We start from the raw sequence: 25626 nt of genomic DNA, 5'->3' as shown, positions 1-25626 counted from the left end.
CCACTAATCCTGGTCCTCCTCTCCCATTATTGTTCCATTGACTACTGTTGACTTTCTTGAGAGGCTGGAAACCAAGGATAAATGAGAAACTGGAATCACAGCACTGGTGGGACAGGTTTCCCTGGCCAGTATTGCAACAGGCAGGAAAAATAAATAAACAGAAATCCACCATTTATCAACAGCTGGGAGCTGGGTCTATTAAGGGTCACTGTGTGCATATGTCTCAGACTAGGATGGTGCCCTAAACCTCTGGTTTTGGATTTCACCTCCCTCCCTGGGTGCATTCCATTTGCCCGGGTGCATCCTGGTTCTTAACCAGCATTTTAATGGCACCAGCCCTTGACAACAGAGGCTTAAAATATTCCAATCAAAAAGTACCCATTAATTATCAGAAAACAATCGCTTTATGTCATGGATTTAGATCATCAAAAGAGAAGATTGTGAAGAACAGCTGAATGGTCCTTAGACCGAGGAGAGCAATAATGTGATTAAGCGGAAGGCTTCTGTCTCTGCATCCGATCGCATTGGCAAGCAGAAGTTTTGTTTAAAGGGTGGGTTAGGCTAAATGGATACTCAAAGGAACTGGCTTCATCCACTGGCAGCTGAAGTTTGAAGCACAGAATCAGATTCACAGATCCCCTTTCAGGATATATTTTAAGAGAAATAGGGGATATGACTCCATCTAATAGTGAACTGATGTGATAACAGCTATAGGATGAGGATATAGCTCAATGGTAGAGCATCTGCTTTGCACGCAGAAGGTCCCAGATTCAATCCCTGGCATCTCCATGTACTAAGCTAAATGAACCAATGGCCCAACTCAGTATAAGGCAGATTCCTATGCTCCTATGTTCCTAACAGGACTGGACCCCATATGGAGCCCCTAAAAACAATTTGACCTGTTTTCTCCCTCTGTGCATCCACCATAGACTATGTAAGCAAAGATCAGTAAGATTGCTAATCATATGAGCAATGCAAGTTTAAATACTACCTACAATAAACACAGAAATTATTTGGCCATCTGAGAATGATTGCTGCTTATGGTCCAAGTCTAGTGCATTGTTGCCATTTACTCCAAAAATCATAGTGCTTGTATATCAAGCAGCATATCCACAAGCCATCAAAATAAATGCTGTATTTATTTAGAGCTGAAATTAATCCACCTTTCATTTTTCCTAAGTGCATTTTGATAGCAGTCATTCTCTAGATGTAAGAAGATTTTTTTTTGCAAATGTCGTATTTATTTAAACTAAATAAACTCACAGTTAACAGCAACAAACTCAGAACAATACAACGGTGTTCCCACTCATTAATAGACGTTGGAATGCCATTACATGGAGCTCAAAGCCTTAACCCTTAGCATGCTGCAGGAACACCCCATATATTATTTTAACAAATTCTTCCCCCATTTTTTCTTGAGACCCTGGGAACTTGGGGTTGGCAGTTCCTTTTGCTTACAAAGGTGGAAAATGGGTATCAGGTTTCTATGAACCTATCAGATTTGGTCACATCCTAGATAAGCCTGCTCTGGTGATGGTTTCAAAAGGAAGATTTATGGAGAATAAGGCTACTAACCATTATAGATATGTTCTACCTCCACAGCTGGAGGAAGTATGCTTCTGAAAACCAGCTGCTGGGAACTACAGGAGGCAAGATTGCTGTTGCACTCAGATTCTGCTAGCCTGCTTGGCCACTGTGAGAACAGGATACTGGACAAGGCAGACCACTGTTGAGGTCTTCTTATCTGAGTTACCCTTTCTGACACCACTATTTTTCTGCACTTTGGTGAATCACACCTGGGTTGAGAAGGCTAATATTTGATATCGGCATATGATAGTTTTGCAGCAGCAAGCAACGTCTGCGCAGTATCTGATATACAGCTGTCAACATTTGACAGTATCTGCTTGCTGGCATGCAGCAACCATCAACATTTGCTACAGTATTATCTTCCAGGTAGCAGACAACATTTGACAGACCTTGGCATGCTTGCCTTTGCTGCCCAGGAATATCAGAGAGCAAAGGAAAAGCCAAGGTCAAATAGGCAGGCAAAGAACCAATGGACAGAGGGTGCCAGTGACAGCCCAAGGATAGTTGTGAAGCCTGGAACAGCCATCAAATCTCACAGAGAGGCATGGAGGGGGAAAGAGATAAGTCAGAGATAGCAGGACCATTACAACTTTATTGCTAAAGTGCAAAAAAATTAAAAAATATATATGTCCTAGTCTCACCCTGCTCATACTGACTGTGTTCTAGAGAGGGCGGTTAGCATATTTTATGAACATAAGCTAGTCTCTCATTCACTTGGCCCAGCATGGCAACAACCCATGGATTAAAATAGAACCGCCGATTCAGCAATTTAGGACTGGACTGGGAAGCAGTTTCTTAGGTGCACAAGCCTGCAGTAAATATAACAAACAAGTAAAAATAATAATACCCAGTGTTGTGTTTATTTTGAGAAACTACTATAACTATATTTTCTTTGTGACAGGCTCAAATAAGGTCAAGCAGTGCCTGTTTTAAGGAGAGAGGTGCTTAAGAAACTATACCTGGCAGACAATGTTTCCAAATGTTTTCATCTGACTTTCTGAAATAGGAACTACTGCCATAATGGAAACAGCTCCTTATTTTATAACTAGGAGCCTTATATAGCAATAGCTAGTAACTAAGGTGAATCATTATTGAGGATCTTGTTGGGAATCTGAGGTGAAATACCCACGTAGCTGAAGTTGTCCCCAGCTCTCAGTCACCACACAAAGGCAACTTAAGATCCAAAATAATTTACTGCTGTAGAAGATCAGGCTCTAATAATGCTGTTCCGGATGTCGATATATACATACAGTTTGTAGGCTTTGTAGATACAGATACAGATATATGCAAGTGGAAAGTATTTCTGTTGCTCCAGCAATTCAAAACATAGCATACACTCCAACTCACAGACCTACTCACCTTCCTTCATGCCCAGTTCCTCCTATAGATCTGTCAGCTGGTGTCATGCTAAGAGTTGGAGAGAAGCTCGTTGCAAGTGAAAATGCACACACTTGCACAATGATACCCATCCTGTTTGTGTGTGCTACAGGATGGGGGTGTTGGAGAGAGCAGGTAAACTTAAACATGTACAAGAATCCCTGCACACACTGCCATTAGATCAAATTTAAAACTAATACGTAGCATGCTAAAAACTTCCCTGTGGACACTCTTTCTTTTATATAATTTCTCTTGAAGATAGCTAAGAAGTAAGCAAATTTATTAACTTCAATTTTTAACAGTTTCTCATTTCTACAAACTTTCAATTCTCTCATTTTCACATCAGTGTTCAATTTTTTTAATTCCTCATGAAAATTTACCGTTTTGTGTGCATTTCTCCTAATTTCTCCATGTTTCTGTGTATGTTTGCCTTATAAACAAATTTTTGCAAAGCAATGTCCTCCAGCATAATGCATTTTTATATATTATGTTCACCAGTATATGCACTTTTATCCACACTACAGCTTAGTATATGCATTTTTGTACACAATACTTGGCTGCAGAAATGAACTAGAGGGGAGGGGGTTTATTGGCTTGTGTTTTTTCCTCTTGTTTTTATTATGTATTTTGTGCTTTTATATTGCATTTTTATGTTGTGAATCACCCTGAGATCTATGGATGGAGGGCGGTATACAAATTTAATAAATAAAATGTTTTAAAACTGCAGAATCCAGAGACGTGTGAATTTTGAAGGATGGCTATGTTTGCTTCTCATATTCTTTCAGAAAATAAGAATTAGGCATGTTCACCTTTAAATGTGAACAGAACCAAATTTCTCCCCCATCGCTATGTGGGAAAATAGACTCACTGGCTGCCTTATGGGGGCATATAAGTTTTATTAATGCCTCTGCTTCTGTGCCTTTAAAAACAGTCTGGAATACAGAAATTAATTAGAAAAGCGTTTCTGTCCCCCATGCCATAAAGTTACGTTAATGTCAGGAAAACTTCACTGTTAAAAAGCTGGCAACTCCTTTGTCATGCAGAGCATTGTATGACAAAACAGTGAGAAGAATGGAACAAATGGTGATGTTTTCTTCCTAGAAGGTACATGTTTGAGCATATGTGCAAATGTAGGCGCCACTAAGGACTTGTTAAGAGTTGGTTGTCGTTTCCTAGCCCTGTTTTAATCAATCCACCTCCTGATTAGTCTACAAAAGGGATGAAAAATCCATGTGTCTATATGGGCACTACGAAAAGAAGACCGCAGCTGGGAAAATGTGTGGACCTGCAGATATGAAATCCCAAGACCTTGTGGTACTGACAGGTTTAACTTTGTGCTCTGAAGCAGGAAGTGCCTAAATCACCATGGCTTGATGCTCCACCAGTATTGTTTGATCATTCCACTTGTTCACATTTCATCTCCTCGCACTTTGGAGAGAGGAAACACAGGTTCCCCCTTTGCCCTTTCCTGAATAAATGTGTCGTGTTACTATGGATACCTCCCACCAGGGGCATGCTCTTTTGCATCCTGCTAATGTCTGCATTGATTGACAAAGAGGCCCTAAATAAACCTTGATAACCCTCCCACGGCTTGTTGAATGGGTTTTGAAAGGCAAAGGTCAGGGTTGAAAACCTGTCAATGGGCAGCGCTTAATGTACATTGATCAGGTCTCCCATGTTTTTTGGTGCGGTTCCGGAAACTCCCAACCACTTGCCTGTCTCTGGTTTTACTTTTAACCACCTAATGATGCAGTATTAACCATGGCCACTCAGAAGATGCAAGTCCTATTGAATTCAGGGAACTTCACTCCAGGGAATTTCTCCACATGATTCTGTACAGGGAAGTTCATGTCTGCACACAGCTGTGACCATGGGGTTTACAATTAGGGTTCATCTATTAAATGTGTCATGAAGAGTCGGACACGACTGAATGACTGAACATTAAATGTGTGGGACACAAATATCACATGTTGAGTTAGGGATATGAGTAAGATGTTGGGTAGAGAGGGGTCTGTGGAAGGTAAGTGGAGGAGACATTCAGCTGCCAACTTCATTCTAGTCTCGAATCTTCAGCAGCAGCCTAATATTGGGTGGGGGGATTAGCAGGCAATTTTTTCCCTTAGAAAAAGTTATTTTTTGCATATAATCCTACCTTTAAAGACATAGGAGCAAAGCTAACAAAGACAAGTTGGCATCCCTAAAACCATAGAGGCACAGCATTGTAATTGCACTATAAATGATGCACATGTATTTCCTCATATGTTGCATGATGATATGTCAAAAACTGAGCATCCTCAGTTAAAGGCGAGTTTGCTTCATTGTTTTGGAAAGGCTAGATATTAGTCTGACATACAGGGATCCTGAAACAGATCCCCCATGATACAGACCTCTGCCGAAATATCTGCCACAACCAGCTCCAGGTTGTTGTGAGCCCTTCTGCAAGAAGCCAGTCCTCTTTTGTCTCTGGGTGAATGAAAAATAAACCATGCCTTCAAATATACAAACTGATCTCCCTTATGGTACACAACCATAAGCACCTGAAAATAGGGGAAATATCTGTTACTTCCTCCAGGTGACCACATTTCAACTAGGGCTGCCACCTATAAAGGTAAAGGGACCCCTGACCATTAGGTCCAGTCATGTCCGACTCTGGGGTTGCGGTGCTCATCTCGCGTTACTGGCCAAGGGAGCCAGCGTACAGCTTCCTGGTCATGTGGCCAGCATGACAAAGCCGCTTCTGGCGAACCAGAGCAGCACACAGAAATGCTGTTTACCTTCCCGCCGGAGCGGTACCTATTTATCTACTTGCACTTTTGATGTGCTTTCAAACTGCTAGGTGGGCAGGAGCTGGGACCGAGCAACGGGAGCTCACCCCATCGTGGGGATTCGAACCGCCGACCTTCTGATCAGCAAGCCCTAGGCTCTGTGGTTTAACCCACAGCACCACCCGCATCCTCAAAAGAGAAAATGCATCAATCAGAATGAAGCCACAGATTTGCATAAAACCTGCACATGTCAATTTACATGTATAGATGTCAACTTAGAAATAATTACTATAAATTAAATAGAAATACAACAAATCTCACAGTTCTTTATAATGAAATGAAACTTGGACTGGGAAGCCTTTCAAACAGAGGGCTCCTTCGACTACAGGACTGTTCTTTTAAAAGTAGTACATGTTGCCATCCAAATATTCCTGTTTCTGGTATGAATTAGTACATTACAGCAGATGTGCCCCTCTGGCCCTGCCAAATGCCTGATCCTGCCTCCAGCCATGAAGCCTGTGGTGGCAGAATCCACAGAACCCAGAAGTTCAGGAACAACTCCAATAGCTGACCCACTTGTTTTGCAACAGATAGTGGCATTTAAGAATCTGGTACATTTACATCAAAGGGAACTATGCCTGTTGGCACCTGTAGGTACCTGTATTGTGCTTTTTGAGAGTTTTACTTGTTGTTTTTTAAATTGCTTTGGCATAAGCATGACCTCCAACTTCTTGAATCCTTTTGCATATAGTTTTTTTTTCTCTCTCCCAAGTTTCCTTAGGCTGTGATTTTCCTGCTTTCAGGAGCTTGTAGAAAAGTTTCTCAAGCCACTGCTCCCACCACTGGCTTTGTGAAAGGAATTTCTCTTCAGTGCCTGGATCTGTAGATCCTGCAGTAATCCTCCTGGACCTGAGAGAACTTGCTTGTTTTCTATTACAAATTGTATTATTTGTCAAGCCCCTTTGCTTTTGTTACACGCAGAATTGCTTGACTTCTGCTGCTTGCTTTATAGCTCAGTCCCAACATTACAGCCACAGTCTATGGGGCACTGCCTTCTCTTTCCCTGCACTGCAGATAACCCAATGCACTTTGCTACCTACCATAACCATCTCTTGTACAATGGGATTTCATTCTGTTTATTCTCTGCAAAGTCCATTAATGTCAGGCAGTTCACTTGAACTCCCGCATCTATTTTTAAATGCCACACCTTGTCAACCTCTGGCATCCTGAATTTTGCAAATGAGGGAGGACATAAATGTCGTGCTTGTAGGCACGTGGAAAGGGTGTGCCAGGTTTGTCCAGGTCCCCCTCTCCCCAATGTTGTACAGAGCGGCAACCTGCCTCCCACAACTTTCTGCATCATCTCATTGAACTTGGGTACTAGTTGTGTGGTCAACTCAATACAAGACTGGGGAGTAGGATCACAGCTGCTGCCCTGTCTTGTAAGTGTATTTGGCAGACCTGCATACAAATGATACCCGACCTGTAGGTTCTTCATGTGATGGGGGAATGATTGCATTGGTAAGGTCCCTGGTTGCGTAGGTGCAAGCTATGCACCTACAAGGCTCCTTCTCACATGCCAAATGCGCATATGGGACCAGGGTAGAGGCATGATCCCACTTAATCCCACCTCCCCAAATAGCATCCTATGACCTGAGCTTCTAAATATGGGGTTGGGAGGAGGGAATACAGGTGATCGGAGAGGGGAGCTGACAGGAAGCCCTTGTGAACTTCCCTAAATTCACTTATCTTAATCCAAGCAAAGGTGTGGTGTGTTGCCCTTTGCAACTTTCATTTTCATTGCATCATTAACAGAATTCTCCTTTGCAGCCAGTTTCTAATGGGCTGGTGAAGTGGTCTTTTCATGGAGAGAGGCATTGTTCTCTCTACACTGGAGCAGTACAAAGAGACTACTTGTACTGTTCTGGCATGTGTCAAGTTTGAAGACGATCCTTCCTTGCAGAGGAAATTATCCCCACTTTTTCAAGGCTAGTGTATGTGACCATCTCGATCATGGCTGCTGCTCTGTCTGTGAGTTCATGTTGACAGCTTCTTGCTGACAGCAGCAAGGTCATCTCACTTATTCACCATGAACAGAAATGGCAATTTTTCTCACCTCTGTGGACGAAACTAGACATGGCATGTTATCAGCAATTGTGTGTGTTTTTTTGAGAGTAAGAAGCTGATGCAGACCAGGACCCTGGCAGGGATAGGGGGCTTTAACCCACCACCCACCCCCTGGCTGCAATCCTAATCCAGATCAGGAGGCTAGTGCCTGCTGTTTGCATTGGGAGGAAGACTCCCATAGGCAAAAAGAGAGAACTTTCCTCCTGATGCAAATCATAGCTGTTTTAAAGAGAAATTCCCTTATTCCAAATAGGATTCCTTGCAAGAAAAGGAAAAAGTTGACAGCTATGATGCAAATAGCCAGCACAGGGGGACTGCTAATTTCATGGATGGTGTCACATCTCATTTGGCCCCAGGCAAATGGCATGAAGACGTTTTACGGCAATGTGCACAATGACAGGGTCTGCTTGTAGTGGTAGAGGATGACAGTCCACTTGCCAGAAGCGGAGAGAAGCTGTCATTCACAAAAAGGAAGCAGCTGAGTCGGACAAATTGCAAAGGGAGGAGAAGATACTGCCTTTCCTACTTACCTGCTGGTGCTGCTACTGGAGCAGTTATGGAGATGGGTAGGTGGTAGGGTTGAGAAAGTAGTGGGTAAGAAAGTAGGAGCGGGTTGGGGACTGAGTACGAGGAGGAGGAAGCAGTTGAATTCTTCTCCAGCAAAGATTAAAATCTGAGCTGCAGAAGAATTCAGAGGCTCTAATGCTCACCTTGTATTTTAGAAGGGGACTGCGAGTCTGGTACTCATATTAAGTATTAGCAGCATCACTGCTGACTCCCAAAGCTTTGATTTGCATTCATGATATATAATTGTGCCAGCTGGGCAGGTTAAAAAGTAAACACCAAACGATATGCAAAGTGTGAAAGAATAGAATGCCAGCCATGTTTTCCCAAAATTTGGGGGGGTCCCCAAATTATTTAAGGCTTCTCTGGAACACTGTAAAAATGTATAACAGGGTTGAGGAACCTGTGGCCTCTGGATGCTGTTGGACTGCAGCTCCCATAATTTCTTATCATTGGCCATACTGGCTGAGGTTGACAGAGCCCAGTAACATCTGGTGGGTCATAGGTTGTCCATCTCCATTTAGAAAAGATGCTTAGTCACAACTTAGCAGTACAGGGTTTTGAATATTGCTCTGCAAGAAGGTTCTGATTCGCACGTATATGTAGTTCTGCCTACAATAAGCATTTATTTCCCCACAAACACTTAAAAAAAAAAAACCAGAAACAAAGTATTTCCTTTAAAATATATATAAATATTTGTAAATGTCTATTGGCAGAGATTTGATTAAAATTTGATTAAGAAACATATAGCCCACTTTTAAAGGGAAAATCTACCCCAAGCTGTTTACAAATAAATATATGCAGCCGCCACCCCACACCCCCCACACCCCAAAAAACCAACCCCAAGATACTACAATAAAAGAAACAGTTAAAATGGACATTTCATTTTCTGGCACAAAACTCACAATAGCCCAGTATAATCAAGACACAGCACTACTTCAGCACAGATTGCCCACTAAAAGCCACTGTAGAAAGATTGGTCTATACGGTCATCTTAAAAGTACCAAGGGGTGGAGGGATGCTGTAAAAGAGTATTATAGATCTGAAATACTGACACATAGTGGCTAGGCTAGGGTGCCATAGCAGTGTGATGAAGGTTTTATTAAATTTGTTAAAACTCTATGAAAGAATTGTGTGGGGGGTTTTTGTTTTTTGCTTATTCTCCAGTTGCTTAGTTTTGAGTTCTCTTGACTTCCCACTGTAGTATACATTCGCCCCCAATTTATGTTGGGGTGTGTGGGTAGAAGTAAGATGAGGGCATCTGACAAAGAGGGAAATATGTAAATTTCAAATTATTATGCAAATCAGGCGCAGCTGCCCCTGCATCCTTATTAAAGGCATGTGGTAATTGCACCAAGGCTGCCAATTTCAGCAAAGCAGCTAGCCAGCAATTCCGGAGAAGAACAGAGCACAGGCCGTTTTCTCATTCCTCCGCACAAACACAGTTGTAAGAAAATGAGCAAATCACGTTCAGGGCAGACCACTAGCAGCATTTGCTATGGATCTACAGCCAAAAGGCTCTCTGCATGCCAAACAATGGAGAGATTCAAGAGATATTGTTTTGAGACAGACCTATCTTTTGCCTCGGAAAGGCCCCTATGAACACCCCAGACTCCCTTTAGTTGGATTCTTTCCTAATTCCTAGGCCCACAGATTAAGACCTGGCGTGGCAACCGAAGCCTAGAGGAAATGCGCTGCATATTAAGCATCATGTGGGCATGTGAACCCCAAGTCCCTGGCATTGCCCCAGCAGAATCATATTCTCATTGCATTCCTTGGATGTCTCCCAGCCTCTGGTCTGAGAAAGTTGTGAGCCTTTGCACATTTCATTGTTCTGGTTTGGGTGTCGTCCCATGATCTGAGTGACCAGTGCATGTGCTTGTTGTATGTGCTCTCCCGAAAGGACAGCTGGGGAGCCTGAGGTGATCTTTATGGAATGTCCTTGTCCTCAGTGAACTGCCTTGAGAGTGGGCTAGCAACCTGGGTAAGGACTTGGGAGAAGGAAGCTCTCCAGGTGTGGTGTATAATCCTCCAGCCAACGTCTTTCATAGAGAAACAACTGGGCTGTTGCATCTGAAAAGGATCCAAAAGCTAGAGGAATGAGAGTGTGCCAGATCCTCAAAGACCAACGAAGCATGCTTGGAGGCAAGTGGCACCCCCTAGAGGCCCCTGTCATTACCGAACATGTTGCATTTACGGGACGTTTGAACTCAAGCATCTATTAATATTTATCGTTGCTTCTGGTCAGTTGGCTGAACTTTCATCCTGCATATGAATGGCATATATCCGATATCAAATTTAAATGGGAAGGGGAGTGAATATTTGTCAGTTATGGGACCTGGACTACCCTCATATAGAATCCCAATAACTGATGCTGCGCTTGAAAATCTCCTTTTACAAAACAGTTGATTCTCACATAGGCAGTGGGCATAGAACAAATAACCTGCTTAATTTTCTCCTAGCAAAATGCCAAAACTATGGTGGTAAGGTATGTGGTATATATGGATACCTGAAATACTATCTCTCCCTTTATATAGCAATTGAACCCTGCTCTGTGCTGGTGAGGGCATCCCACTGATACCATCTCAAAAGGAGGTCCATTCTGCAGAAGATAGGAATTAGACCTTAAGCTTTAAGGCACCCACCCTCTGGAATTTCCTGCTGTTAAATACTAGACAGGCACTGTCTGGATTGTATTTTCACTTCCTACTAAATGCCTTCTTCTTCCAACAAGTATTTTAAGTAGATATCATTCCCTGTATGCACCTGTATTGGATCTTTAAAAATATGTTTTAATTGTTCTATCATTTGTTCATTTGCTGCCCTAGGCTCCTTTGAGAAGAAGGGTGGGGTATAAATTTATGTGTTTTATGCACATTTCCCCCTAATATAGACTTTTTTTGTTAGAGAACTGCATTACCAAATTCCAGAGATGTGCAGATTTCAAAACTTTGAAGCTGAGTTTTGGTTCGTGTATTGTTTTAGGAACTCAGAATTAGCCAGATGTAAATAAAAATACAAATTCTTCCCCCACCATGGTGACAACAGAGCTCTCTGTCCTGTTTCAGTCCATTATGAAAACAATTTGGTCTTCAAACTGTCGTCACATTCTGGTCCTGAATTTTCTAATTACACTAAAAAAACCAACCCAGATGTATTCAAATAATTTGTGGTCATTGTTTTGGCATAGGACTGTAGAAAATGTACATTGCCTACCCACTCGTACACATGCCTTTCATTAGAAGCATTGTTAGCAAAACTGATGGCATTCATGCCCCGATAACTTGTTCTTGTGAGTGAACCATAGCAGACAAAAGTGTGTATGTTATAAGAGTGTTTTGAAAATGGTAGTCAACATAAAAGCAACAGCACATAAAGTTTTATAAGGCAACAGTAAAAAAAAAAACCTCTTACGTAACATTTATGATGTTTCTTAATAGAGCATTGCAAACTTTAACAAGGGACATTTTACTGTGCACGTTTCTCCCTTGGTAAACCAAAGGGTGGCAAACCTACATTTTGCTAGTGTTCTGGAGATATTGATCATTGACAGGTGGAGCAAGACACTCATTCAATGACTGAACCACTTTACTGCTTCACTAACATTAATGGACGGGCCTTTGGAGCATGCTGACACAAACCCAGGTGGCTGAAAGCCTCTGCACCCTCGCTAATGGATTCAGAGTTAGAAATAATGTCACCAGAACAGTGATTGACACCATCATTAGCGTTTATGACGCTCTAGATGTGTGCATGCCATTTGTTAGATATTGGTGTTTTTATTTCGAGATGATCATTTGATCTTCCATGGGCTTTTCAGTGACTCCATCAGATTGTACCACTAAAAGCTGAAGTTTTTTTTTCTCCCGGTGTACAAACAATGAATACTCTGCAATCACTCCTGCAAAATGCGGCCTGTACCTGCTATGCTTATCTATCCCTACTCCTTCATCTGTACTGCAGCAGCAAACTGCAGGCTGAGACCAGGCTCAGCCACAGTATAATGAGTGAGGACTGGATACACACCCAGCCCCTGAGAAGCAGGCTGCCTTTATAGTTCAAGGCACCACTGTACCTCAACACCAGTGAACAAAACCCTTCTCTCTCCTTCAAATCACATTCTCCCATTAGCTTGGTGAGGAATGTGTTTGGCATGAACATGGACCTGTAAGGTCCTTGGAGGTGTACATTGTGATCTGAGGGTTCTCGGCAGTCAGGAGCCATTGCCTTACTTGCTGCACCAACAGAGTGAGCATGCCATCTCGGCTGCAGTACCAGCCTGCCTCAGGAATAGTCAGCTGACCTCACTAGCCAATCCTGGGTCACCACAGCCTATAAAGCCATGGCCTCAGAATTTGTTCCTCATTCTCACCAATGAAAAAGCAGCAATACAGACTCAGCGAGACTGGCCCTGATTTGAGTAGAAGCAGCCATTTTTGGGGGTTCCATTCATCCTTAGTATAAATTGGCCATTCTTAGTCAGTAATAATGTGGTCACAGGGGCGTAGCAAGGTAAATTGGTACCCAGGGGCAAAAAATTTTTTGTCCCCCCCAAGAGGTGTAGGAAGGTCAGGTGGTGCCCGGTGCAGAAAATTTCTTCTCACCACCCCCCATTGATTCCCCCCCCCAAATGGTTTTACGTTATTTCATATTTTCTTACAAAGGAATAATAACAAGTAATAATAATAATAAACTTTTATTTATATCCCGCCCTCCCCGGCCAAAGTCGGGCTCAGGGTGGCTAACATCAGATACATAACATTGGTATTAAAATCAAACAATAATTAAATTACCTCCTAAAAACATCTCAAAATCAAATTAAAGTCTAATTAGATAGCTTTCCACAGGGTTAGGGTTGGGAACAGTAAGTGCTCCACTGAACTGAAATTTCAGCCTTCACGACATAGGAAAACAGCCAAGTAAACAGCTATTTTGGTGGAGGAGGGTCAAGATATTAACCAATATGCATGAAATTTCATATATAGCTATATAATCCCCAGTATAGTAAGATAAGACCTTCGAAGCAGGCATTTTTTTTAAAAAAAGGTTTTTTATTAACCGCCCTAGTAGGGCAGTAATTGTTCCTTGATCATTTGTCACCCCCTCCATTATGGAACATGGGGCGGCCCACCCCCTATCCCCCCCTTGCTACACCCCTGTACAGTGGTCAAATGTTCAACAAATCAACAAGCCCAGGACTTGAGCGTTAAGTGAATAAATCACGCAACTTCTCTGTTGCATACTAAAACTCAGTAAACATTTTCTTAGTCCCTTTACCCGTCTGTTGCAATTAAGAGAGTATCTGGACACCACGTTGGGCTTTAGTTCTCCCTTCTCCTCGCCAGCACACTTAGAAGCCCTTTATACAGCTAATGCTACATCCTCCTTCCTGGGGGATAACTATTCAACAAACTAAGTGCAACAAATAAAATTAAACAAGAATATACTATTATGATGAATACTGCAAAATCCTGTGAAGGCCAGCGTAGACTTTCTGGACTTTGGGGCTATGTATCAGGAAATATTCTGCTCTGATGACTTGCAACCACTAATTCTAACCATTCTGTGGGCTTCCAAAAAGGAACAGAGGAAGCTGACTTGGGTCAAACCACTGGTCTCTGTACACTAGTATTATCTACACTGACTGGCAGTAGCTCTCCAGATTTCAGGCAGGGATTTCTTTCCCAACCCTACCTGAAGATGCTGGGGATTGGGACAGTCTCTGTGCAAAGCATCATCTCTCAGGAATGTGAGTGGTTGTTGCTTCCTGCCTGGGCATATTCTCTGAGTGGGAGGAGCTGGAACATCTCTAGGGGTGTAACTTGGATAGTGTTTTCTTCAGCCTGCATTGTGGTGGTTCCTTAGGAGAGCACTGGAGCATCTCCCACAAGAACAAGTTGTGTCCGATTGTGACAGATAATTCCTGTTAGAACTGCAGTCAAATAGGAGCAAGGAGTCTCTGCATTCTCCTGTACCTGCACATATTCATAGGACTCCTTTGTGCAGAGCAGGTCTTCTGGTTTCATGAGTTTAGCATTATGCCATTTGCCACAGACGTTCTTCCGGCAAGCTTTATAATAGGCATCCTGTTCTGCAAAGCTGTGGAAATCAGACCAAGATGGAGTTAGTTGGGTGGCAAATGCTGGAATCTTGGAATGGAGCTTCCATCCTAGGAACAACTGGGCTGAAGCCATTTGCCAAAGGTGTTGGCTGCTATGTCAATAGGACAAGGCAGAGGCTGGATGATTTCAACCACAGGTGTTTTTAAGGCAGGACAACATGTTCTGTCTCACTGTCGCTCTGGAGAAACAGCAGACTTGGTGGTAAGAAGGGTTGAAATCTGTAAGCCTCTGCAAATTTTCATATTAGGGATGGGGAGAAATTTGATTCAATTTGCACTTACAAGTCAAGCTTACAAAATTCTCAGTTTCCGAAACAATATGAGAATCCAAACACAGCCATCTTTTGAAAATCACAGTTATCTGAATTTTACGACACAGTTCTCCGACCAAACAATGTTCACGAAACTGCTTATACCGGTATAAGGGAGAAGTGTGCAAAAAAAAGAAGAAGGAAGGAAGGAATATATTTGTAAAATATATTAGGGGAAGTAACTTTGCAAAAACATGTTCATTAGTCAAAACTGTATATAAAAATGTGTTTATGAGGAGAAATTTGCACTAAAACACTGAACAATTTTCATGAGGATTTTTTGTTTTAATTCAAATTGCTGCAGAAATGTGGAGAACTGAATTTAAGACTGGAAATGTGAGGAAACTGAGAGAACCAAATTGACAGGTTCTTTCATTGCTAGATAAGATGAAAACTGCAGCCCATAGTCAGAGATGATTGTCTCAGAAATCCCAAAGTGGGGGGGAGAGGGGCTTCATTTTATTGACAACTGAACCTGATATAGTATTGGTTACCTGAGCAACCAGGAGGTACTTCCCAGATAAAAGAGATCAGTCCCAAGTTTTTGCTAATGATGACTTGGGAGCCTTAAGTGCTTTTGGTGGGCTGGTTTGCATGCTGGCACATATATCACACCTGAACAGGGGGCTGTGCACCTGTGTGTGTGTGTGAGTGTGTGTCCCCTCCATGTGTGTGCATGTGAAATTACATGTGAGAGAGTGAAGGGGGTGTTCCTATGCATCCCTGGCCTGTGGCCCCTGGAGGGGATATCCAAGCATGAATGCAGCCTTCAGATGAAGAAAGTTAGCAGCTCTGCCACTCTTAGTGCGGTCTCCATTTTAAAATCTTTCTGGAGAAGGGCTTGTTGTACCCCTATACGGCAGTTCTGGAGGACTGCCACCTCCAGGACTGGGTTAGGACAGGGGTCGCCAAACTAAGGCCCGGGGGCCGGATGTGGCCCAATCACCTTCTAAATGCGGTCCGGGAATCAGCGTGTTTTTACATGAGTAGAATGTGTCCTTTTATTTAAAATGCATCTCTGGGTTATTTGTGGGGCATAGGAATTCGTTCATTATTTTTTTCAAAATATAGTCCAGCCCCCCACAATGTTTGAGGGACAGTGGACCAGCCCCCTGCTGAAAAAGTTTGCTGACCCCTGGGTTAGTGGGTTAGGATCCTTGTGTCTTTCTCTAAGCCCTACTACCAGCCTAGCTAGCCCTGATGAGTTCTTCAGTGATTGCACCATGTTCGTGGTGGTGGAGTAGGACATATAAGGCAGAGATAAAGCCAGATGCTGTCTCCCCCTTACTCTTTCTTGCCTGGGTGAAATTGCACCAATTCAAAAATAATATTGCAGCAGGGTCAGAAGTATTTATCTAGTACCCCATTACTCTCTCCGAGTGTTCCATCTAGGCTGCCTGAGTCCCCTGGAGAGGATTATGCTGGAACCTTAGTTGACAAAGGGCTATTCACTTGGCTTTTTTCTGGTTGTTTATCCAGGCCAGAAGTCTGAACAAATCTCTGAGAACCTACTTACCTATAAAGGCTAGGCTTTGGGGTCCTGGAAATCAATTTCTGCAGAAGGTACTACCTGGGAGCAGGTTGGGTCATGACTGCACTCTCAAAGTGAGATTTCCCAAGGTGTTCTTCCAGCACTGTGTCTTCCTACTGCTTTTTGTAAAAGAGGTTGTGCCTTGCAATTGGCCTGTTTAATACTCACACTGACACTGTGTAGCATTAACAGAGAGCCTGGACACTATTAATATTAATATTAGCTTGATAGAACAAAGAAAAAATAGTCTACAAAGATAAGCATAAAGTATCAAGCCTGGACACTATGCTGGGATGCAACTGAAATCTAGCTTTCTCCCTGTACCCTTTCTCCTTGCCCTGCATCATTTGGTGACGTGTTTTATAGATACTCTGTACCTTCCAACATTTCTCTGATGAAAATAGGGACATCCATTTTTTCGCAAAAAAATAATAATGGGGAAATATTTATGAAGAACTAAAGAAGATGCTTCAATGCTCCTACCCCAAGAAACCAGAAGCATTCTTGTTAGCTATAATAGGACAGGAAATTCCAGATAAAGTTAAAAATATCTTCCTTTATGCAACAGCAGCAGCAAGGGTACTATAGCAATATGCTAAAATGTGGAAAGAGAGGGAAATCCCGACAAAAGGCCAGTGGTTGCTTAAACTTATAGAATGGCCAAAATAAGAAATGCAAATAGGAAAACAGTGATAAGTGAGTGAGAACAACTAGAAGGGTATCTAAAACCAAGTGGTATAAATATTAAATTGCAAGTAGGGATAAACATATGAACACCAGTAAACAAAACAAAGAGGGTAAAGGACAGAGGAGAAAAAGAATGGAAAACCCGAAGAGTTGCAGCTAACCAAAGAGATTGTGAAGGAAATATAGGTTGGGAAGTCCATACAAGATGGGATAGGAGATGGTGTATGTAACAGAACTAAATGTAACTGATTGTAACTGAAAAATGCATAAACAAATAAAAAAAATAGAAAATAGGGATATCGCCACATCCCACTGGGCCATGTGACTCAAACCTTACTATAGTCAACAACTATGCAACATGAAACACACACACACAGAGAGAGAGCATGGTCAGTCAAAATCAGTGTAGAAATGAAGACAAAGTATTGCAGAGGTAGCTTGTGAACCATTTGTTGTTGTTCAGTCGTTCAGTCGTGTCCGACTCTTCGTGACCCCATGGACCAGAGCACGCCAGGCACGCCTATCCTTCACTGCCTCTTGCAGTTTGGCCAAACTCATGTTAGTAGCTTCAAGAACACTGTCCAGCCATCTCATCCTCTGTCGTCCCCTTCTCCTTGTGCCCTCCATCTTTCCCAACATCAGGGTCTTTTCCAGGGAGTCTTCTCTTCTCATGAGGTGGCCAAGGTACTGGAGCCTCAACTTCAGGATCTGTCCTTCTAGTGAGCACTCGGGGCTGATTTCTTTGCGAATGGATAGGTTTGATCTTCTTGCAGAAGAGCTTAATCAGCCAAAGGAGTAAATGCCCAGAGCTGCCGTACATCTGGATTTTCCAACAACTTTGGGGTTTCCTGGTTCCTAAAATGCCATTCAACTACTTGAAAACCATGAGCATTTAAAAGCATGGTGAGTGGGAGTGCTCTCAGTCTTTCTCTTTACAGAGGGCTTTCTCATTCTCTTTCTCCATCATGCCACCTGAAAAAAACTGCCCAGTTTAGCACCCATCAGGCACAGAGGTTGCTGCCAGAAAGAGATATTGTTCCTCCCTCTATATGGGGAAGGGTGGTAGCTCAGTGGGAGAGCATCTGATTTGCATGCAGAAGGTCCCTGGTTCAATCCCTGACATCTCTGGGGTTTTTATGCTTTATTGGGATTAAAAAGAAATAACAAACATAAGGATTATCCAGAAGAAAGAAAAGAACATGGTAATATTTTTTTTATTTCACATCAAAATAAGTTCTTCTTGAGTTTCTAATGGCTTCCCACCATGGCTTCCCACCACCCCATCATGCATCTAGCACACTATTTATTTTTGTTTTATTTTGTTAATTTTCATTAATATTATATTCTCTTATAATTATCCATCATACCACAGAAGTCATTCAAGGCCTGGCACTGACGTCATATTGTTACAGTAATCCTTAATATATTTTTTGTACATGTCCCATTTCCTAATAAATGTTTGATCAGTTTTTCTGTCATTTTTGCCACTCCAGCTTTGTCAGAATTCTCTCTCCTTTCCAGTTCATAGCGATTGATATTCTTGCAGCTACCGTGGCATACAAGAATATTTCACTCGTATTTTCTGGTATGTCTGGGCCTAATATCCCCAGGAAGAAAGCCTCCGGTATTTTTATGAAGGATGCTTTGATCATTCTTTTGAGCTCATTATAAATTACATCCCAAAATTCCTTTACAGTGGTGCCTCGCAAGACGAAATTAATTCGTTCCATGAGTGCTGTCGTATAGCGGAAATTTCGTCTTGCGAAGCACGGTCAGAGGAAGCGCGGCTTTATGGGGGGAGAAACGCAAAACGTTTTAGTTTTGCAAGTCGTGGCCATAGGGAAATTCGTCTTGCGAGTCACCCTTTCGTTAGAGAATGCCTTTCGTCTAGCGAATTTTTCGTCTAGCGAGGCATTCGTCTAGCGAGGTACCACTGTATTTTCTTACAGGTCCACCACGTATGTAAAATTGATCCTTCCACTTCCCTGACATCTCTGGATAGGGCTGGGAATATCCTCTGTCTGAAGCCTGGAGAGTCCTTGCCAGTCAGTGTATACAATACTATGTGAAATGGACTAATGGTATGATTTAGGATGTGTCAGCTTCCTGTGTTCCTAGGGAAGCAGAAACAGCTCTCCTCCTATTGGCAAAATGTCTGAATCTTTCCTATTTTATATGCACACAGGAAGCCATGATTAAAGTGTTTATAAAGTTTGCACTTTCTGTTCTCTCATTGCTGCCAGTATTTCAGCAAAGATGCCACACAAAACCCCCTAATTAATATCTGGGTATCTTTTTCCTGATGGTGTCAGTGCAAGTAATTCCCACGGTCCCACGCTGACACTTCAACGACAAATGGTCCAAACTCACAGCAATGTTAACATACAACAATTCCAGCTTCTGGGAAGGAAAAGTTTCCCATTTCAAGTGTGGCAAAATCCATTTGTCTCTAATTAGAAAAAGCAGAACCCACAATGTGCCAAGACAATACATGAAAAATGGAGAAACATCAAAAAGGTAACAGAGTTGCATTTAAACTGATTTTTTCTGGGGGGGAAACTGAGAAGAACTGGGGAGAAGCCAGTCTGGAGCAGCCAAAAGAGTATTGGGAACAGTCGCATATGAAAATGACATTTGGAGAGGTGTGTCTATGCTTATGCAAGAAGCCTCCAAGCCAAGATAAGCTCTGAAAGGAAAGCAATGGCAACAAGGCACAGTCTTCAGATCCCTGGAGGAAAGGTAAATACAATGAGCACAAATTCATGCACATCGGGGCAGAGGGAAACCTTTACACAGATGCAGTCTGAATTGGCAAAGACTAACCAGGAAAGAGAACTTGATGTTCATGGTGAATAGTCTCTTTTTATTTTATTTTTATTTTGTAGAAGTACATTATAAGATTTAACTGAATACCACAGAACAAATGTACATAGTAACCAAAAGAATCAAGTAGGATAAGATAGCTGGTGGGTAGCTGAATAAAAGCATCAACTCAGCATGCAACACTGGAGGCAGGGTTGGGGGCGGGAATTTCTGTGCTATAGATTATTTAAGAAAAGGACTAACTATAGAATGGGCATTATCATAATTCCTGTATGTCTGAAATTGAAACTGAGTTTCCCGTAGGCATCCAGTTGGCCGCTGTAAGAACAGGATGGTGGACGAGATGGGCCATTGGCCTGATCCAGAAGACTCTTCTTCTTAAGAAATGCCATGTCCTGTTCTACTTATCCCACTTTGAAAAGGATGTCAGAACTGTAAATTGTGCAAAGAAGGGGAACCACAACAGTGCAGCAGTTTGGGCAACTTCCCCAGGTCATAAGGCTGAAATGCTAGTGTTAGGTGACTCAGGAAAAAAGACAAGTATGGAGAAGTATTGGGGGAGGAGGATGAAAAGGCATGGAGAGAATTCTCTCTTTCTTTGATAATACTTGAGGCCCTCTAATAAACTTTATTGGCGGTAGTTTGAGGACAGACCCACCTTCTCAAGTATTCTATCACAAAATTCATAATTAACCTGTGGGATGCTTGGTCTTTAGATGTGGTGGCGACCTCTGATTAAAATGGCTTTAGATAGGGATTAAATCAGGGATGGTGAACTTTTGTTGTTGTTGTTGCTCAGTCGTGTCCGACTCTTCATGACCCCATGGACCAGAGCACGCCAGGCACGCCTATCTTTCACTGCCTCCCGCGGTTTGGCCAAACTCATGCCAGTCGCTTCAAGAACACTGTCCAACCATCTCATCCTCTGTCGTCCCCTTCTCCTTGTGCCCTCCATCTTTCCCAGCATCAGGGTCTTTTCTAGGGAGTCTTCTCTTCTCATGAGGTGGCCAAAGTACTGGAGTTTCAGCTTCAGGATCTGTCCTTCCAGTGAGCACTCAGGGCTGATTTCTTTAAGGATGGATAAGTTTGATCTTTTTGCTGTCCATGGGACTCTCAAGAGTCTCCTCCATGGTGAACTTTATGGACTATAATTCCAAACCCCCCCCCCCCGACTGTTGGCCATGTTTGCTGGGACTGAGAGGAGTTGGGAGTCAAATCGCACGTGGAAGGCCACGGGTTCCCCCCCCCCTGTGTTAGGCAAACCCAGGGAGGTTAGGTTTATTAGTGGCTATTAGCCACAATACCTAACTGGAACCTCTGTGTTCAGACGCAACGTATCACCAAATAGTAGTTGATGGGGGGGGTGCAATCACTGCAGAAGGTTTTTGCTGTGCTATTGTTCTTGTGAGCTTTCAGGAAGCCACTGAAGGAAAGAGTGATCCATAAAGGCATTCATCCTAATATTCCTAAATGAACTTCATAAGAGACTTTGCAGGGCTTTTTTCAGCCAGAAATCCCCAGAAATCAGTTCTGGCACCTCTCAGGTGGGCACCATTGCCGTTATAAGAGAACAAGGGAAGTGTTCATGGTGAGTTCCGGCACCTCATTTTCTGGAAAAATAACACTGGTCAAAAGTAATAAAATAACCACACGATGAGTTACAAATTAATGTGTGATGCATCCCTTATAAACTTACTTTTTCATACTCCTTGGCTTGAGGTGACAAAAAAGGAAGTGCTGCTTTTAAAGAGAAACAGACAGAAAGGAGAGAGAAATGAAACAAATGAAAAAGGAGGAAGGTTTAAGCTTTTGTTTTTTGAAAAATGGGGATAGCTCATAATGCATCACCATGTTTACAGACTGGAACAGAGGGAGTATAGCTGCCAGATTTGATGCCAATAAGACTTCTGGAGATAATGAATCTAGTTCCACTGCAGTACAGGCTCTTTTGTGAAGACCCTTCGGGGGGGCATGAAATTTGTGTCTAGAATAGAGGAGGTCATAAAGCAGATTTAGTATATATAGCAGGCTGCCTATGGGAGGTCTGAATAAAATAGGTTAAACTGTATTCATTTTCTTTGATGAATGCTCACATTCAAATTTGCACCTCTTTGAAAACTTGGACAAGTTTTTGACATAGATTAATTTCTTCAGTTTGCATTTTAATTAAAGTTAAACGTCAGCTTCAATGGGCTTAATTAGTTTGACTAATTTGCTTAGAACAGAGTCAAGCCAAGCTGAAGCTCTGCTTGGATCAGAAAGCAATGTGACACCTTTGCCTTCGAACACAATTCCACTGTTTTCAGTGAGATTTACTTGCAAGGGAGTAAGTGTATTTGGATTGCGGTGCCACTCTGTGCAGTCAAAGAATCACCCCCATTGGCTTCACTAAACTCAGGGTCAATTCACAGAGCTGTCAAGCCACTTAAATGTGTGCCAGTGCATGCTGAATGACTGCAACACCACCCCTCACAACGTTACAATTTTTAGGTGCCCTGGCAGTTGCTTGAAAATGATGTTTGCCAACGCATGTAAGCATTCCTGTCAACCACGAATCGATATATCATGTTCGATATAAGCTTTTGTGGTAGCCCCACGGAGGCCACTGCCCCTTAGGGAAAGAAACACAAAAACTCCAGCCACATGCTGAATTCTGCCTCACAGGCAACTATAAAAGGCACAGGTGCCTTTCAACAAATGAGTTTTTAAATGGAGTCAGGGGAAATCTAATAGAGAAAGAAATCTAGGAGAATGGCTGCAGAACAAGCAGGATTATTGTCAGCCCGGTACATAGTACCTCTGAGCATGTGCAGGGTGTGTTGTTTTCCATGAGTAACAGCAGGAAACAGGAAATCTGGGACTGTAGGCCATGACTGACGTGTATGAGCCATGGTTTCCTGAATATTCCCAATAGGATGCGTGTTAACAGCTCGTGTCTGTAATGTCCACTGTTTGCAGTTTATTTGGGGTGGCGGGGTGTGTGTGTGTTACCTTATGGCCAGTCACAATCATTTGGCCCTTTCACCAGCCAGGCCAAAAGGCGCTGTAGTTTAAAGAACAGTTATATGAAACAGGACTGGTTTTCCGCATATCACAGACAGAGGCATCATCACATGGCCTTTGAATGTCTATCTTTCACACAGATTTTGTTGGGGAAACAGTCAAAGGCTTGAAAATAACCAACATTCAGCAGAAATTTGGTGAATGGTTGGAGGAAAGTACACCATGTGAATGGGCCATGTCAAAGTGATAGGGCCCGCTCCTCTACTCCTGCACCCTTCCCTCCACTTTTGGAGACATTACCTCATTAAGCTTCATCAGAAGCCCAGACGTACACCTGACAGAAACATAAATTGTTCTTTTTGAGGAAAAGGGGCCCTTTATTTCGCCGAAAATGACTTGACTGTTAAATGGTGATGTTTGCTGATTTTCCACACGTCACTCTGGTTTCTCAACACTGCCTCTTTACTAAACCTGTCCCGAAGTATCCCACCCCCACCCCCCATTTTATTTTCTCTACCCTACTGCCTCTTGAAGCATTCTCATGTTTCCCCACACACAGTTATTTTTCTGTGCGTTACTGTCTGTCTAAGGCATTCCCATGATTTCTCCAAATGGTCACGTTTCTGCATGCTACTGTCTCACACTTTCCCAAATTTTGCAATGCAGTTCTCTAGCCACTTAATGTGTACAAAAACGAAGTAAAATGTGCAGAAGATTTCATGTATCAGTTAAGACAACATACAAAAATGCAACGTATTAGGGGAAATCACTTTGCCAAAATACGTATATTGGGCAAACCTGCATACAAATGTATGTATATTAGGAGGAAGTAAAGAAAGATGTAATTAAAGCTACAGTCCAACACACCAGGGATAGAAAATGTGCTCCACATGTTTTTGGCCTACAAGTCTCATCATCCTTGACCATTGCTTATGCTGGCTAAGGCTGATGGGAGTTGTAGCGCAACATCTGGAGGGCAATACATTGGCTATCCTGGCTACACACTTTTATCTTAAAGGAAACCCCATTGAACTCAATGGAGCTTACATTTGAGTGAACAGAAGTCGGGCAGCTAATGTCACCAGTCCAATGCTTTGGAATATTCTTCCAGGTGAGATTGGGCAGAGCATCCTTGCTTTTGACATTCAGGCATCTCTGAGAAAACATTCCCCCCCCCATTAACAGGCCTTTGCAGCTGTTTAATCTTTTATTTTTAATTAGAAGTCTTAACGATTATTTGTACTTTTATTTTGAAAATGGTGGGGGGGGGGGGTTGTATTCTATTTGTATGCTGCCATGATATTAGAAATGCTTGTAAAAAAAAATATATGGCTCTTTCCTAGGCAGTTTTGAATTTTCACAGGCATTATGCTCTCATTTACAGTATAGACCAACAGTTGGTACATTCATACATTTGAAAGCTTCACATGAAGAATGAAGTGGGTGAGCCAGAACCTCAGGGAATACTGCCACAGCTACTCGGAAGTAACTTCCATAATCACAGCGGCCATAAAAATGGAAATAGGCTAAACGAATTAATGCTTAAGCCAAGAAAGAACTTAGCATTTGAAGTTGAGAGTGTGCAAATATATCAAATCTTTGTGAAAAGAACATTGTGAAGAAGAAGACTAGATGTTCTAGTTTAGAGATGTAACATGTAAATTTGTATGTATCAATATACAGTAAATCCAAAATTTACTGAAGAAGCCCAAAATTGTCCGTGGGCGAAACAGGGGACAAACGCCGGCACCCTGTCTATTGTGTGTCACATCGTCAATATTCCCTCTGATTGGACTTACTTTCATCTATTAACATCTGTATATATCATCTGACTGGATCTATTTTCGTCAATATCTACAGGAGCCTGGCTAAAAACATTTAAAGACTGAAATTGTCCTGTTGTACCAACTTGAATGAGTTTTCTGTTTGTGGCTTCTTTGTTTGACTTTTTGACTTTTTGCATTGCTTTCCTGTTGACTGGAATACCAATATAGAATTCTATACGTGGAATGGTTTAGTAGATTTGTGTGCGCCGTTTCTGTGCTGCTGATTGTATACTGATTTATAAAAATGGAAATAGCTGCTAGGAAGTTGTGGTTGTATCCATGGATAGCACAGGACACAATATTACCTTCTCCAAAGAAAATGCAGGGTAAATTGTGTGAGGCAGAAATCCTATTCCCACTGACTTGGGAGTAATCTTCACTCAACTCAATAGGACTTCTGTCTGAAATGCCATGCATAAGAATGTTCTCTAAATCTTTTATGGGTCTAAGCCAACCAACCAGATATGCTCAGATCTTACCTGGGTAGGTTTCCATTTGAAAATTGCCCATGCACACATTCTTGAAGCTTTGTGATAGCTTGGGGTACAAGAAGAAAAAACTAAACTTAACTGGGCTGGATTTTCCAGTTACTTTTTCTAAATGTAGAAGTTATTTAAACCACGAAGGCATGCTGGCTGGAATGCAGTTTACAATGGTACTGAGGCTTTGATAGATTGTAAATACCTATCATATTGTGCAGCTTTGTTTAAGTGTTTGGGATAGCAAATAAACCAGGTGGCTTTATGTATAGAATAGCCCCGTGAATTTCCTCAGGGAAATTAACTGGGCTGCTTTTTTATGGGAAGATTCTCAGTTATCTCTTTGGGCATACCTGACAGAAGGCTTGAAGATATATGGACTTATGTTACAGCTGTACTTCAAAGAAGAGCATCAGAATGGGATT

The 25626-nt window shown here is 42.3% G+C and overlaps 1 non-coding gene across 1 annotated transcript; it reads left to right on the top strand.

Annotated features, from left to right (window-relative positions):
• The first annotated feature begins 717 nt into the window (after positions 1-717).
• TRNAA-UGC lies at positions 718-789 on the top strand. Its single transcript has one exon. It is a non-coding gene; the product is annotated as a tRNA-Ala (tRNA).
• The last annotated feature ends 24837 nt before the right edge of the window (positions 790-25626 follow it).

Source organism: Lacerta agilis, chromosome 3 (assembly GCF_009819535.1).
Source record: "Lacerta agilis isolate rLacAgi1 chromosome 3, rLacAgi1.pri, whole genome shotgun sequence".
Classification (NCBI taxonomy): domain Eukaryota; kingdom Metazoa; phylum Chordata; class Lepidosauria; order Squamata; family Lacertidae; genus Lacerta; species Lacerta agilis.
This window is presented reverse-complemented; position numbering and strand designations above follow the sequence as displayed.